General features: G+C 42.3%; 1 protein-coding gene across 3 annotated transcripts in view; it reads right to left on the bottom strand.

Moving 5' to 3' along the window:
• The window catches only part of RASSF8 (Ras association domain family member 8), a 92,327-nt gene extending 87,917 nt beyond the window's left edge, over positions 1-4,410 (bottom strand). For 2 of the 3 annotated variants that reach the window (XM_068949926.1, XM_068949944.1), the window contains exon 1: positions 4,330-4,366. The gene's annotated coding sequence lies outside the window, so the exon portion shown is untranslated. Of the gene's footprint in view, positions 1-4,329 lie in introns of all 3 variants that reach the window. The other variant, XM_068949935.1, reaches the window with a different exon arrangement.
• Between the last annotated feature and the right edge of the window lie 12,878 nt (positions 4,411-17,288).

Below are 17,288 nucleotides of genomic sequence, written 5' to 3'. Positions count from 1 at the left end.
AGGTATCCTTAATAATGAGCCTTATCCCTTCTTGCTGGATTGGGTGAGAGGGGATCTTACAGATAGAGGCAAGCTAGCATTTAAACGTTCTCTAGGTGGTCTCTTCATAGTAGGGTCCACTTCCAGATGTGATTGCTTGTCAGCCCTAACTGGATGCCTGAACACTCTGGAACAGTTCAGCAAAGTATTTAAACAGATGGATGGTACAGGCCACTGGAACAAAACTCTTTTTCAGTTTGGCCACAGCTCGCTCTCAGTTCGTTCTTTTGAAGTCTGTGCCACTGAGGAATCAACAACAGCTGAGAAACATGTGTTATCATACAACATTGAGCGCAGCAACAATATTGCACAGCAAGAGGCTTTTGTTCAATAATCCTGGACTGTAGGAAGTATTACAATGTCTTTTGTTGTGGGTAAGCCCATTTTCCAAGCATGTCAGGAAAGTAAGCAATAAAAGATCTCCCCTCCACCCCCTTCCTTTAAAGGGTAACTAAAAGTAAAAAGGTGAATTAAGTGCATTTCTCCAGTGCCTCCCTTCTGAAAGCTTACAGAGTGCTTATCTCCTCAGTTCCTCTCAGACATATTCCAACAGTCTCCTTATTTATGCTATCACAAAGACAACTATATGCTTACAGAGATGTGAGTGAAAGTAACAACGTAGAGGGGACCAGCCTGCAACTCCTATGCAAGACGTGCCAAGGCTTTATAACTTACAGCTCAAATCCATCTTCCTGTTCCAACCAGGGTAAGTTTCTGTGATCTCAAAGCGTAAGGAGTCAGAGAAAGTGAAAGAAACATTGCACAGCTTGGCACATGCAAAATTCTCTCCCTATTTTATCAACACAGAGATATGACAGACAATCCTTAACCGTAACAGAAAACAACATGAATATCCTTCATCAGCAGGAAAGTCATTACTGTTAAAGATGTGAGATCAGGATACCCTTAATAAGAGGGTTAGGGAGGAGAAGAGTGTAAGTTAGCTATCCATGAAACTAAATTTGAGGAGACTAACTGTCCAGTTGAAAACATGGAATTCTAGCAAGGAGCTAGCAACGCACATACACAAGAGGACAGCAGGTTATAAGCCAAAGCTGATGCCACTGTGTGATAGAGAGTTTCTGTAGAATCAAGTCTCATGCACAGTAGTAGTCAGAGAACTACTTGCACCAGGATAGAGCCTTGTATTTCTGGAGTATACAAATCTTAAATGCTACAGGAAGGTGGGCACTGAGATTATAATATGTCCTATTATGTTGTAAAGCCCAAACCTCCAGCATGAAAAGATGACAAGAAAATCTGAGCTTTCAAAAAAACAAACAGAAAAACCCCACAAACTCCAAAACCCCAGAAAAGCCACAGATCACTTGCATTTCATTTCAAGCTAGAGATCTTAACGGCTTAAAAATCCAGACAAAGACCTAAAACTAGAAAACAAATACAAAAAAGAAACAAAACACATGTACTAAATGAATCTCAATTACAGAGCTCAAGAAAACAAAACAAGAACTACATGCATCACGTTTGGGGTCTCAGTCCAGCCCCTGCAGACAATTCTCCACCCTGCAATTTGATCTAATAGGTTTCATTTCAGTAGAGCCCAAGAACAGTACTCCTTCAAATTCAGCTTGAGGCACACAGTTAAAAGTACTGTGGAAGAAGCGTGCACTGATATTGTCACAGAGACATACAGGGGATGAAAAGAACTCTAGTTTCAGAACTGTTACAGCAATAGACATTCTTAAGCACTTTCACTCTCAGAGTAATTTGTGAGTTCTACTTTACAGCTCTGGAAGAATGAGTATTAGCACAAGAATACTAACTAGCACCTCGACTAGCATGCAAAACCACTATTATTAAACAAAGAGTAATACATTTGCACATAATTATTCTTTAAGTCATGTACAAAAGCACTTAACAGATACTCAGGAAAATCTCCATATCCTATGAGGTGCAGATAAGACAGCGTAGGAAAAGGTCATACCACCGTTCAATGGCAGAAGCAGGAACGAGAACCCATGATCCTTAACTCCCAGCTCTGTACTTCAGGAACTAAGTCTCCTTCCTCCCATTTAATATATTCCTTTTCAAAGCTTCCTTCAAAAAACAAAAAAAGAGTAATGCTAATGATCTTAATTTGGTCCTTCAGAGTGACTGGTGGTATTTCCAGAAACGGTCCAAGGTACAGTTTTAAAAAGACTTGAAAACTGCCAAAGTACTTGTTGTTTTCCCATCTATTTCCCCTGATTCCATTCTCAATTTTTCTTCATTCCAGCAAGAGAAAAACCTTTTACTACTTGATTAATTCAAACAACTGTGGTCATCTTCTGTTGGTTTGCAGGAGAAGGATAGGAGAGCACACAGGTGTAAGAAGTGAAATATGTTAACTCTCTCAAATGTGTCCTAAAGGGCACGCAACTGAATACTGTGAATGACAAGCCATGACTTCAGTTCCTTTATAGTGAAAAAATCACTTGACTGACACATGATAAATTGCTAAGGCACAAAAAGAAATAATTTGGGTTTAATGTCTAGCCTCTTTTCCAATTAGATACCACTGCATAAAATTCAGCATGAAATTGTATTTCCTCCCTTCTCTAAAGAAAGGAGGGAAAAAGAAGGACTTAATTAATCTGTAACTTAATCATGTAGTATGTGGTCTTTAGAAGTTGCATCTATCAATTGAAGTAATGCAACAATACCAAGATCTAAACTGTTTCATTTCTACCTACAGTCGACATTTTTATTCACTAGCTGAATATTCTCTACTGAAAAAATATAATTCTGTTTTTAGTTTTCATAATACAATCACAGCACTACCAAACACATTTAACTGGGAACTCCAAAAATCCTTAGTGATTTCTACAAAGACACCTGTTTAAGTAATTGATGTACTTGTTCTCCACAGCCCAGGACATACTTAATTTTAACCTGTTATGCTGACTAGGGATGAGGCAGAAGCTTGTAAAGTGCAAACTAGACTTCATAAACCACACTACAGCACTTTTTGATGCGTATGTAAGTAGTTTCCAGTGATTTTGTTGTTATCATGTCAACCTCTGATATATTTGCAATGTGTAAAATGTGACAAGTGTAATTCTAGAGAGGGCAGTGAAATCTATGACCTCCTCCCATTTTTGATTTTCAGTACTGATGAAATCCACAAGCAATACAGAACTGCAATTTAGCACACTGCTCTGTTGGCATATTAAAACAATGCTTTATTGAATGAAAAATAGGTTGGTATACACCATATACTACTACTACCCAAAAATGCAGCCTAAATCAGACCTTTACAACAACAGCTTAGAGCTGCATCTATCAAGGGCTAGAATACCTTTTCTGACCCTTTAGACTTCATGCCTTTTTATTGTCCTATGGTACTATATTTGCTGAAGGTTTTCTCACCAATCTTTCTCTACCCCAATCCAAAAAGTCTCATCCATTCCCCGACGGCAAAGCAGATTTTCTTTTAATCTTTTTCTTACTGGAGAGTGAAGAGAGAAGGAGGAGGTGGGATAGAAATAAAAGAGATTAACCATGAAACAAATCAGCACTGTCTGGACAGAAAAAAAAAACCACAAACCAAAACAAACAGTCCACGTTGCAGGGAAAGAAAAGAAAGAAAGAAAGAAAGCTTAATTCTCTTAATTTTGAGGACAGAAAGCAGGGGGAAAAATACCAAAATGACTGAAGAGATCTCTCCGTGTAGGCAAAGTAGCTTCTGAACTCTCCTCCCAAGGGCAGAGGAAAATAACCCTTACTTTTCAAGAAGGTGCCCAAGTGAGGGAGAGAGAAAGACAAAATGCAAGGGTAGAGAGAAAGGGAAGGGAGCTGGGGAAGAAAAGAAGGAAAAAGTGAAAAGGCAGAAAAGAGCGCAAGTGGGGAAGAAAAACGCAATAAGGGGAGAACAAGAAATAGCAGAGAGGAAAACGCCAACAGAAATAGGAAAAATATGAACGGCGAACGGGAGGAGGCAACAAGGAAGAGAAAGTTGGATGGTGAAGAGAGAAGGGAGAAGGAGGAGGGCAGCAGAGCCGAAGACGGCAGACAGGGAAAGGTTAGAAAACCTGCAGCGAAGACGAACCAGGCAGACGCAAGGGAAGAGGGGAAAGGGACAGGGGGGCAGAGCTGCGGCGAGGGAGTCGCAGCAGGAGGGGAGAAGGGCTTCGGAAGGGGAAGGGAAAAGCCTCCGGAGAGAGGGGAGGAAGGAGAGCGGAGCGGCGGGGCAGCGGGAGCCGGGGCAAGGGAGGAGGAGGAGGAGGAGGAGGAAGGGAGGGGGGGGAACTCTGCCGGAGAGGATCACGGCGGAGTTCGCACTGCACTCACCGCTCCGGCCGCGGCGGCTCGGCGCCCCGCCGCCCGTCCCGCGGCGGCTCCGCCGGGCAGCGCCAACGGCCAACGGCTCCGCCTCGCGCCTGGCGGGGGGCGGCGCGGGGCGCAGCGCCCAGCGGCTCGGCTCGGCGCCGCTCGCTCTACCCTGCGCTCGCTCGGCTGCCGCGGCCCGGCCGCCCAGCTCCTCCCCCCGCCCCGCCGAGCGGCTGCCGCCGTCCCTGGCCCGGCGGCGCGAGGGGGGGGGGGGGGAATGAGGGTGGAGGGGGGTGCGCGTCCTCCGCTCGGAGCGGGGGCGCGCTGCTGCTGCTGCTGCTGCTGCTGCTGCTGCTGCTGCTGCTACCACCCACCCGCCCGCGCCCGCCCCCACCTCCTTCCTGCCTGGCTCTGGCTCCCCTTCACCGGGAGAGACATGTAACGGAACTGGGACACCAGCACGGCATTGTGGGAGCTCTTAAAGTCGCAGCCGCCCGCTGCCCCCCGTGCCCTCGCCCCTGCCGGCCCGGGCGAGGGCGCGTCCGCGTCCTCCCGAGGCGCCGCGGCGGGTGGGGAAGGGCGGACAGTAGTAGCGGCGGCAGCAGCAGTGGCGGCAGCAGCAGCAGCCTTTTAAAGGCGAGGCGCTAAAGACTTGCCTAAAAATAGATTCCCCCAGAGGAGGTCCTGGGACCGGCCGATAAAAAGCGGGGGGGGGGGGGGGGGCAGCGGGTCCCGGCGCCTGCGGCCGGGACAGGACAGGACAGGGGCTGGAGCGGCGGCGGCGAGAGTTGAGGGCCGGCTGTGCGGGAGGCAGTCCCGCTCGGCCCCGGGGCGGCGAGCGCTGGGCCCCGCCAGCGCCCCGGGGTGGGGGAGGTGAGGTGAAGCGGCGGAGGCGGCGGCCGGGCCGACTTTCCCCTTTGGGGGAAGCGTCCTTGTGTCAGCGGGGCTCCGGCAGCGCGGGCGGCCGTTGGGAGTGCTGTCCGCGGGGGTGGGGGGGAGGAGCTCGGCTCGCGCCGGGGCGGCCGTTAGGGGCGACCGTTGGGAGCGCTGTCCGCGCGGGGGGGGCCGTTGGGGCAGGTAGCGTTAACCCCGACTAGCAGCGGGCGGGAGACGCAGTTGCCCGTGTACCAAATCGCGGTGGAGAAAAGCTATGAAATAGCTCGGTGTTAAGTCCCAGTCGTAAAGGAGGGCGGATAATGAGACCTCTAGGTGGGACGTAGTCTTTTTTTTTTTTTTTTTAAATAAAACTTCCCTGAGATTTTTTTTCTATTGTTTCTGGAAGGAGCAAGAATGTTTTTGTTGCTTATTTTTTAACTGCGATGTGGAAAGCCGGCAGTCAGTGTTTTCTGTTGTTTCTGCTTTGGGTTTGGATTGTGGAAAAATTTCCCGAAAAACTCAAAGCACCAAAAAATCTTAAGCAGAAGAGTATTTTTGGCAGAAATGTTAATAGGTTTTATGCTTATGCAACTTGGAATAGAAAAAAATGACCGTTTCCAGGAGGAAAAAAACCCCTATTTGAAAATGAACTTTAGAGCTATGATTCACACATTTTTTTTGTTGTCCGGTAACATTTGCAGCGGGGCTGCTATCAGCTACCACCAGCAGCAGCAGAGTGGCAGTAATAACTTTCAGCTCTGTGCTGGGCTATTGGCTTTTCCAAAGCAGCCTGTGTACCATGTTCAGAGATTGGGAAATGCTGATAATTCAAAAAATAATCTCTCATAGAGGATGTTTCCTGTTGTTTGTGTTTTCACCATTTTGACAACATTCCACATCGTTCCTCTTGTGGGCTTTGGAGTGTAGCACATGCTGGCTCTTGCTCTTGCTCTCTCTTGCTCTTTTTTTTTTTTTTTGTTTTTAGATCCTGGCTGTTCAGATGATATGACTCTCTGTTGATGCTGCATGGAGAAGTTTTTAGAGAGTACACTCATGTTTGAAATTAACCACAAGCCCTTGCAAGATTTGGGGTTTGGGATGGTTCTACAAATGTTTCTAGTGTGTCTGGATTTTGGGTTATTATCACATTTTCCTTTGTGGCTTTATACCACTGAACATGTTTTTTCATAAGCATACATGGCAAGACATGAAGTTCCTGCTGAAACAGATTTCTTGACATAGAAGGATGTTACTTCTAGGTCTGACCTGCACACCTAGGCCATTTTATGCTTTTAGACGGCAAGAGATGCTAAACAGCCTGTAGGAAGGACCTTAAGCACATCCTGAAATTAGCTGTGGTTAGGAAGAACTTACAAAGATTAGGTGAATCAGTCAGGGAGCAAATGATCTACATGGCCAGTTGTAAATGCACCTTGACCTTAAGAAGTTGAAAATACAGAACGCTTGAGGGATACCTCCAGGAAAGAGAAATTAATGGCCATAATTAAGGTTTCTGGTGAAGAAGTTCAGAACATACATAACAAGGCATAAAATGTTTATGGTCAGTACTTGTCTGGTGTTTCACTTGCTGGTTTTGGTAGACTTTTTGTAGCTGGAAAGAAATTTGAAGTTTTTAATACTCTAATGTCTTCTTTGACCCGTTTCCCTCTCATCAGTTTAGTTTACAAGGGCATGGAAAATGACACATTTCTGCTGCTTCAAAATAGTGTTCATGAAATTTGCAGGCTAATTTGTGCACAGGGTCGATAAGCCAGTATGTCCAGAGGGGGCATCAAATACATTTTCAAGAGTGATTTTTCACATCAAAAATGAAACTTCAGAAAGATGAGGTGATAGAAAAAAGAGAAAATCTATGTTGCTGGGATTGTATGAACATACAGAATTTGACTAAGGCTAATTCCAACAGTGAAGCTGACAATGATCGTTAAAGAAAAAAAAACTTAAGAAAAAAACATAAAATAGGGCTAAAATTGTATAAATAGCCTCACTACATAGTATAGCAGCACAGTTACTCTTTGAACCATATTGAAAGAACAAGAGGCCTTCTTTTCTCAGAAGATTTGTTAAGAAGATTATGGAGTGATGCTAAATTACATCAGCAAAGGACGTGACTTTATGCTGCTGTGGGATGCCTGTGCTGTGGCAGGCAGTTCCAGGCTCCCAGTGACCACCCTAGTTACTTCTTAACTTCCCAATTGCTTCCTGTATGTTATATGTAATCCTAAAAAATGTGAGGTTCTTTTCACCTTCAGTCTATCTTTCCTTTGTGCTTTGGCATAGAAGAGCACAGACTCTAATTCAGTAAAACATTTAAGCACATCCTTACATTTATGTGGAAATCCTGAGGATCTAGCCTCAGAGATTTTATATGATCTGGGTCACTGCTTGACATATTTGGGGGCAGATTTCTTATAAAGATCTTGCCACGTTTTTGGCAAAGAGGTAAAGTATCCCAGGCGAGAACTAGAATCCACCTTTGATACTAGTACTGGAAGCTGCACATGGAATTAGACACACACACACACGAGTCTTACACATATGTTCTTAATGACAAAAAGAGGAGAAAATTGGCCCACATACCTTATGGTCATGTAGCTTTTCCAAGAATTACGCTTTTTTGACCAAGAAAAGGAAAAGAATGTTTCTGAGGTTCCTTAATTTCCTCCTCTCCTTGATCTGATCTGCAGCTACGACTGCCCTTTCCACTGTCATTTCACCTTGAAAATCCAATGTCTCAGTGGCCTCTTTAAATTTTACCCAGACTATAAAAATCAGGTTCATTCAGGACAGAAACAGTTCTCTGTGACCAGTTACAAGAAATCAACACAACTCTCAGTACAATGTATTTGCAGGAAACTGTTCATGGTCAGAAAAAAGGAACCCTGTCTCTGCAAAATGCTTTCCTGAGAAAAATTAAAGTAGATCTGGATTCAGCAAATAATGTTTAACTATGTACATATATTTAAGCATATAAGCAGTCTCAATGGGACTATTTGCATGATCAAAGTTATGCATGTGTTTTAAGTACTTTGTTGAACTGTGGCCATAGCAAATCTGAACTGATATTCAGCAAGCAGAAAAAAAGCTGATTTGGGGGAGCTGAGGGTGTCAATTTATTTGTTGCAGTGTATTTGCTTGGCTTTAAAATGAACGTTTCAAGAGGCTGTTTTTTTTAAAATAGAGCTGCTGTCTGAAATTCAGGGGAAGCAAGCTAACATAAAATTAGAATTTAAGTTAAGTGCATTCTTCAAGCTATTTCTTCTTAGTTTTGTTTTTTTCTTTAGTTAGTACTTATTTCTTGGAGTCTGAAAAGCAATAATTCCTGTTTTTTCTCCTCATTTTTCTAGATCTTGCCTTGTTATTTGCTATTTATTGAGCATTAGTGACAAGCTGCATCAAATATAAAAGAAAATTCAATCCCTGTCTTTAAATGCTTAAAATCCGAGAGACTGATATTCCAAGACACAAAATATGCTTAATTTTCATTGCTTGCAGCAGATTTTGGATGCTCCCAGAGACTTGCAGATTTCAAGACTTGGCTCCATGATGGAAATCCAAATCACCTCAAACAAAAACTGTTTGAGACCAAATCCCTTTGTTCTGTCCTTGACCTGTTCTCTTCCATGTATGCTAACTCACATTAACTGGGGATGCATCTTGAATGAGTAACCACGGCAATGCTATGCTCTTATTTTTATTGTCAGTAACAGCAGTAATACCTAGCAACTCTCCCAGGTCATGGTTCCAGCCTAAGCACAGTATGAATATATTCAGGGATAGTCCTTGTCCTAAAGAGTCGGTTTTCAATGAGGGAGCATGGAGTGTTTTATGAGTGAACGACAAACAATGACCTATTTATAGAAATATATCAATAAGTTTTTAAGGGTGAACTTTGAAAGAGGAGGGGCTGGGTGAAGTGGAAGGATTGGTATAGAAAAGCCATTAAAGGTGAGGACTTGGAAGAACAATGAAGATATTTCATCTTCAGTGTAAGTGCATATGCCTACCACTTCTCCCAACCTGAGAAGGCCAAATTAAAGCTTTGTGTCATTTCTTCTAGCTTCCCTGTAGTAACCCTATGTTTGCAATTGGTCTCTACTCTAAAGAAGTGCATCACGCAATTTTCTTCCTTCACCTCCATGAGTTACAGTTCTGTCAGGCAAGATGTTCGCTATTTGTGAGCGTGGGTATTCTGATAATACACAGGAATGGGAATCAGGTTCTACCTGTTTATCAGTAAATGGTTCTTTTCCTTTGTTTTTCCTTGATTAATATGAGGGTAAGTCATTTTTCTTCAGAAACATACTGTGAAGTTCAGTTCAATCAAGTTTAGAGGAATGTGTTGAGATGTATGGTGTGTATTTCTAGTGGTCCACCAGCAGACCTCACCCCTGTGTGTTAGCCATAAGATTAAAAGATCTGGACACATATCTGTGAGCCATTTTTTTTAGTTTTCATTGGCCTATTTAAATCAACAGCTATCTGTCCCGGTCAGTTGCCAATCATAATCTTTTCAGTATTTTTCTTAAAGTTCTCTCTTATATATTCACATCATTGCACAAGAATTGCAGCTTCCATTCAAAAAAAGCAATTTTGCAGTTATCATGGTTATAAAGAAAAGTAATAAAAATGTGAACCTTGACAGCTCCAAAACCGAAATGCAGGTAAGAGAAAATCTAAACTCTAACTGCCATGATTTAAGGGGAGAATTTACCAATACTAGCCTTTGGATATATAATTTTAATTTGAATGACAACAGAATGTTTTGGCTGTTAAGTCTTATGTAAGTACTATGCATCATGTTTTTTGCCAAATCCTGCATCAGTGTTATTCTCAAGCAATGTAGAAGAGGAAAAAATGGCTTCTTAGCGCTCTGAGAAACTATGGGTAGATGTCAGCTAAGACAAATCAACATCCCTACGGGAACTTCACCCTCAGTCTTCCCTGGAGAAGCTAAAGGGTGACAGTGCCACAACTCTAAGGACAGAGAAATCATCTGAAGATCAAGCTTCATAAAATGAGTCCTCTGTGGAAGATCTGATTTAGGATAGAAGAAAAGTCACTCCTAAAAAAGTCCGGTAACAGAGACAAGAATAGTTGACTTCGACCAGGAGACAATGACAAAAGGTTTTAATTTGGAACCCGGGAACACTTACGCTTGAAATAGCTATATTTAATGTAGGAGTTTATTTGCTTGGTGCCTGGAAATCTGTGCTCGTCTATGATCAAGGACATTCAGACAATAATATTCTTTTATATTATATAGAAAGGTTGCAAAATCTTTGTGATTTCAATGTTCTTTCCTGTAAAACGGGTATCTTTTTCCCACAGTGGAATTCCCTCTCTCAGGGTGTGATACAAAGTTTAAAAAAATAAGGACATTCCTCCATAAAGTTCACAAACTAGCTATATTTGAAGGTCTTAGGATTGTACTATTGCTTATGATTGGTTATGATTATAATTTCCGGTGTAAGACATTGTTTGGAGTATACTTTATGAATATGTTCACTTTCAGTTTATAAATCAGTTTTGTTATTCTTCTGTAAAGCTTAAAAAAGCATGTGCATACTTACTTTTTTGTTATGCACAGATATTTATCATGTACTTAGAAAGAAATAATAAATCCCCTTCATATTTTACCCTTGTCAATAAATCCTAAAAACTCGATTCTCCTACTGTGCAGTTCCACATCTCCATCAAAAATAATGGGCATTACCTGTCCCCTGAAGCCACAGAATCAAGTCTGATATACTTTAAAATACAAAGAGTGTAAAATTTCAAAACACTTCAGTAATTCCAGAGTTTAAGCTCCATTTTCAACAGTAACTTAGAGCCAGATTTCCAAAGCTTTTGGAAAATGCAAATGGATGCCTGGAGGGCTTTCAAAAACACACATGAAAATGAAGATGAGAAAAGATCAGAACAAAGTATTACTGCTGAGGTTTCCATATTAAGAAGTTTGTATGGGAAAAAAAGAGTTTTTTACTTCTCATGGGTTTTTGGAAAAGCTTGGAAATTAGCATTAAAACATCTCGGTACACAGATACTCAAGACTATATTATAGATATTTTAGGTCATCCTAAGCAAATCTGTCACAGCATATATTGGTGCTTTGCTCTGGGAAGGACTATATTTAACATGAATTCAGCAGATTAATTTCTCTGTTGAAAACAGTTTCCCTGTTGTTTTCTAAAGTCTTTTTTCTCAGGCTCATTCCTGACTTTTGTGATCTGTCAGTTGGGAAACATGAGAGGGCAAGATACATGCTTTCAACAAAGAACTGATTTCCTGATCCTTATGACCTGAGCACGCCAAGCTTCCCCACAGAGAAACAAATTGGATGACTATTTTAGTATAATTGGGTTGCTTGATGCCTTGCAAGTTATTGGAAATTGGAGCTGTGAAAAGCTCTTTCCCAGCCTCACCTGTAGTCACCTCTCATAGATCACTTTGTTTTTGAGAGGTTTCATTTTTCATCTATTTCAGACACAACCGAAAATGAGCAAAGAGAATAACAAAAGCGGGCTTGTGAGAAGGTTTCAGCTATGTACATTATAAAGTAGTTGTTATTGGGATGAAAGTTTCTCTCCTGCTGCTGTTCTTGTCCCTTCTCCTCCTCCTTTTATATGGCATCCTTTCAAGTTCAAAATTTTCAAAAGACTTGTGTGCCTGTGTAAGGCTCCATCCAAAAGTACGCATGTATTTGCAGATCTGTGCACATCCTCACTGGATTAGGGTTCTCTCTGTTAAACTTTTAAGGGCGTATAGGTTGACTTTGTACATTTACTGGAAGTCTCCAGCTTACTGGTGTTACGCTTAATCCCAATTTAATAATAGCCTCATTTTCAAAGTGGGAGATTCTTGCTATTGGTTCCTGCCTTGCTTTTTTCTCCTGGCTCGTGAAACGCACACATTTGTTGTGCAGCACCTTAACCCCTCGTCCTTCCTGGGGCACTGTACTGAGTGGCTTGATCTGCCACTCAGTAGCCCGTGGGAGAGGCTGTGCCAGGGAACGGTGCTGCCCCGTAGGGTCCCAAAGGCACTTCATGGGGAGGTTGCCCTGTGGTAGCCACCCCTGTAATGCTGTGCACAGGCTGGCCAGGTGACCTTACACAACAGCCGTACTGTTCTGTCACACAGCCTGTGTCTGGGCTCACGTTTCCTGGCACAGAAGAGAGCAGGGAGCTCTGCTGATAGCTATCGAATGGGCACTATAAAGAGGCCTGGCTCCGTTTTTGCAGCTTTCACTTGAGCAGACCTGATGATTTTGCAGACTACAAGTGAAACAAAGCCTTCGCACTGCTTTGAGGTTTGTAATAGTTTTATGGAAGGGTGGTACTGTACCCAGGAGATGAGTGTGCCAGTTCTAAGAAGAGGGCACAGATCTGGGCTTCTTGAGCATCAAGTGTTTGAAAATATCACTTTCTCTGGCTTGCTGAAAACCATGCAGTAAGTCAGTAACAGAGTTTGGAAGCTAAACTTTGAGGCTAAGGAATTGTATGCGTTTTCTCCACTAGACCACACTGGGCTGCTCAGTAATCTAGGTAATTCTGCAGCCATAGAGTTACAGCTCTGGACACGATCTAAGGCCAATGCCCAAGGAAGCAGCGCTCTACTGCCAAGTATGTCTTAAGAAACACTTACAGACTACAGGTGTCGTAACTCATCCCACAGGCTATATTCTGAATAGACAACAGCCAGTCTCATGGGAGCATAAAAAACGTGCATTTTCCAACATCCTAATATAAGGAAGAAAGCCTCATCCAGGCTAGCTGATTGTGACTACACTGTGCTCATGTGAGTGACTGGAGCATACTAATCAGCTACACAAGCCGTAACAGAATAGCCGTGAGAGGTAGCAGTGGTGTTGTGAGGTCGGGTCTGGCTTAAGACCAGGGTAAGCTAATTTACCTTACTGAGAAACAAGGTGACCACAGTGTACCCATATCTATACAAGGTAAGCAATTTTAAAGCAGCCATTTAAAACTGCAACTCCTCTGCTGAATAGCGAGTCCATTCTGGCCTATCCAGTTCCCCTTTTGCTGCTCCACAAACCTGTCATTTTGTTAACTGTGAAGGACTGTTACTTGCACAGAGCTATTAGGACGGGGATTGCTGCTACTAATATTCTGTCATGGTGGTGATTATCTCAAACGTCCACTAAGTGCATGCCCACTAAGAGTTCCCTTGCGGTAAGAACTGAACACCCATATTACAAAAAGGTAGATCTGTGTCCTATAGACTGCACAGATCTGGGGAATTTCCCAGAATAAGGAAGAACAGAGTCCTGTTAGGAGGCAACTCTTATTGCTGAGACTGTCTGCTGTTGAATGAACATGAATGCAAATGTCACCTTCTCCTGACCACAAAGCTACAAGAGAACTCCAAATTAGATTTTTTTTGGGGGGGGGGGGAAATATCATGCTCATTCATGAAAATGTAACTACAAAAACTCTGAAAATGGTCATGCCTGTAACTATGATGCCTGGAGAAGGATAATTCTAAATTTGGTGTTCCAGGGCCATATTCTCAGCAGATATAAATCAGCATTGCTCCAAAAAGACCTACAGCAATTTATAATCAAATGAAGATGAGGTCCCTAATTTTCTATTCTGAGTAAAACATAAGCACTGGTTATGATTTTTCCCCACTGCTCCTTATAGCCTGAAGCGCAACCCTCCGGTGAACACAATGATGAATATTCAAATGTCCTGAACATGATGGATTTTAATTTCTTATTCGAGGAAACAGAGGAAGAGAAAAAGTAATAGCTGTGGAGAGAGCAGCTCTGTTTGTTTTTTTAAGTGCCTACATTTGCCTGGTAGTCTGCTATATAAATGAATTTCCTTGAAATCTGATTACTGATGTACCTTTTTCTCTATTTTTTATGCCAGACAGCCCACCAGCATAGTTCTTCAAGAGAGAATAAAACGGACATAACAGCAGAAAGGAAGCAAATTAGGACTAAGTATAGATGGTAAAAAAAATAAAGAAAATAGCTTTGTTAAATTATCACTGTTTTTCTAAATAACTCAGCTCGATGAGGAATCTGGTATGTGATAGGGTAGAAATTCTCAGGATAAATTTCTAATGCAAAGGCATTGTGTCATTTGTACACTGAAAATTTCTGTTGAAATATAGGCATAGGATGTGTAACTAATGCAAACACAGCCCTCCAACATTAACTAGATCAATACTGAATGTATTCTTCTTCCTTTCTGCACAATTACAGCTCAAAGCTGCTTTGAAGGGTCTGGACAGTAAGTAAAGACAAACAATGTGCCAAGCAGCAAAGCAGCGAATGTACAGTAAATTGCTTTAGACCAATTTTTATTCTTTCAAGCAATCACAAGTCATCTCTAAGCTCTCTGCTTTTCTGACCTATCCCTGACTTTTTTTTCCTGTTTGTTTGCTTTTTCATGCCACTCACTCAGTTTGTGTCATGCCTAAATAAAAAGATGGAATGATCTTTTGTTCTTGGTCACTTTCAATTTGCTTTCTGTAAGCTGTACTTCAGATAGAGTTATAAGGATCGTAATATTAAGGAAAGCTGAAAACTGGAAGGTCTTGAATAAGATTGACTTATTTTTAGGTATTGTAGAAGAGGGTTTCTCAGCTAATTAGCTGCCCTTTCAGCCAAACAGAGAAATGGTTTAAACTAAGAGTCTATCTGTTATAAGATAATCATTCTGTTTACCTGCACTGTACGAACGCTGCTTGTAAAATAATGAAAAGCTCTTTGCACTTAGATACCACATGTCATCCGAGCATCTCTCTGAGATGCAGTACAGATCTCCTAAGATTCAAAAGAGGCTCTTCGGTAGATCCAGGTGGGAAATGGTTTTCCAGATGGTCCAGTGAATATTTTAGAAATATCAACAAATTTATTGTACTATAGTCTAGTGAAATGTGGAACATACGATTGTGAAGGTGTATACCTCCATTCCTCAGAAAAGGATGAGAGAAATGCAGATTAAAACCCCCTGCTCTCTTTGATTCACAGCAGGAATGTCAAGCTGGGTCTTTTGGACTATGTCTATCACCTGTCTGCAGGGGTGCAATTAGCTTTTCCCTCACCCTGCCTTCATTTCCCTGCCCAGAAAGCTAGCTGGCTCACGTCTGACGTGAGCCAGTGCCTGGGAGTTGTGGATGACTGGAGACCTGATGCTCCCTTGGGCTTCTGAGCTTTGCGTGAAGACAGGTTACCCTTCCCCTGAATTCCCACCATTCAGCTTCATGCTCCATTTGGGGTTTTCTCTTTGGTTTTAAACGTGCCACACCTGAGGAGTTGTGCTGACAAAAGTTGCGTTGAAACATATGCATTTTTAGATTGACTAATAAATATTTTCTGACAATTCTCCCTCTCCCTCTGCCAAGTCCTTCCTGTTAATAAATTCTCTGCTGTGTCTCGTTATAGGGCCTGGGGAACTGCTGCATCTCAGCTTCCCTTGCAAAGGCTGATGTTGAAACTGGAGGTACTTTGAGCTAGCAAAAATAATTCCTGTAGGCTATAAAGTGAAAGAAAACAAGAATAATAGAGTCTTGTTACTTGGAATACATATAGAGAGGCAAGTTGAGTGTAAGGTAACTTGGTTTATACAGTTTTCTGTTTCTTAGTAGTGAGAGGGTTTCAAAGATAATCTTGTTTGTTATTTGTCACTTATGCCCTGCTTTGAAACTAGTTTTGTTTTCTGAGGTCTTTTTTTCCATCCAAAAGAACCCTTCCTTAAACAATGTTCCTGTCCCTGTCTCAAACCAAACTCATTGGGAAAGTTTGGCAAGGTCATATGTCTATTTATGTTTAGCGCTATTTGAATATTGCATCTTTCACAAGCAAGGCAAAAAAACGTACCATAAAAACATGAAGGACCTAAATAATTTTGGGACAAGCCAAGTGTGTTTTTCCCTCTTCCAATATGAAGCGTTTGTAAACTATAAAAGAATGATAACCTTGAAAGAGATTACAAAACAAAACATTGCTTTGAAAAGTCAATGTTTTGTTTAGGAAATGTCACAATGAAACTTCTGGGCTGTTTTTGTTTTTTTTTTCAATCTTTGTTCTTTTTTTCAACACAAGCAAGCAATTTGTAGATACCCAGAAGGCCCAGACTCCCCAGGACCAGCCTGGCATCTCTTCCATGAAAAAGAATAGTGTGCAAAGAGCTCTCAGAAGACCCTCACTTTATGGCATGGTACTGTGCCTCTTCACTCGCAGAGAGGCCAGGCTACAATTAGGGGTGAGTATTCCTGCTTAATTTGTTTTCCCGTGGTCAGTGTTTGCTTTTCCAATGGGTGCAAGAGCACTGCTATTCATCACCTCTTGAGAGACCCGTGCACAGATAGACTACAGCTGAGCAGCATGCCTCAGAGCAGGGTTGTTGTCCATATGATGCCTTGGTAAGTGTCACGCTCATCCTGGGTTGCAGTTCATTGCCACAGGTCTTCCCCTGACTCATGGCCCTGGTGCCAGGTACAGCCTCTCAGGGCATCATACATCCAGACAATCAGCTATGTGTGGCATAGGGGATCCCAAAGCAAGAGAGAGGCTGAGGAGCTATACTGCCAATATGTGAGAGACAAGCCAAGGGGCTGAGGGATATGAAATGGCAGCCGGTTCTGTGAATCCGGTGTTCAGTGTGTGGGGTTAGATAGGCTTCTTTATTTGAGGGCTAAGATGGTGTTCAATTATTGTGTTAGCCTTCAGGAAATGGAAGGGGCAAATTTCACCTACTGTAATCTTTCTTTAGGGTCAGACTGTACAATTTCCGAGCCCAAACACACAATGATATATTTTGTTACATGGCAGGCTAATACAGGGCATCATCATATCAACCAGATGTTTTTGGCTCAATATCATGACAGTTCGTAAAGTATAAGAAAAACCCAATGCTTTCTGCTGAGCGAATGTATATGTTTCCATCTTCCTAATTTGTGTAGACACAGAAATCCTCCAGACCAGCATTAGTTTTCAAAGCCTTTCTGAGAAAATACATATTTTCCTCTGATCCTGGCAGAGTCTGCCAGTGCAATCAGGTACCCTTCATATCTGCCTTGTGCATGCACCCTTTGTGACCTTACCTCCA

This window comes from Struthio camelus, chromosome 1 (assembly GCF_040807025.1).
Source record: "Struthio camelus isolate bStrCam1 chromosome 1, bStrCam1.hap1, whole genome shotgun sequence".
Lineage (NCBI taxonomy): Eukaryota > Metazoa > Chordata > Aves > Struthioniformes > Struthionidae > Struthio > Struthio camelus.
Note: the sequence above shows the minus strand (reverse complement) of the source record. Positions and strands in the feature narration are given on the sequence as shown.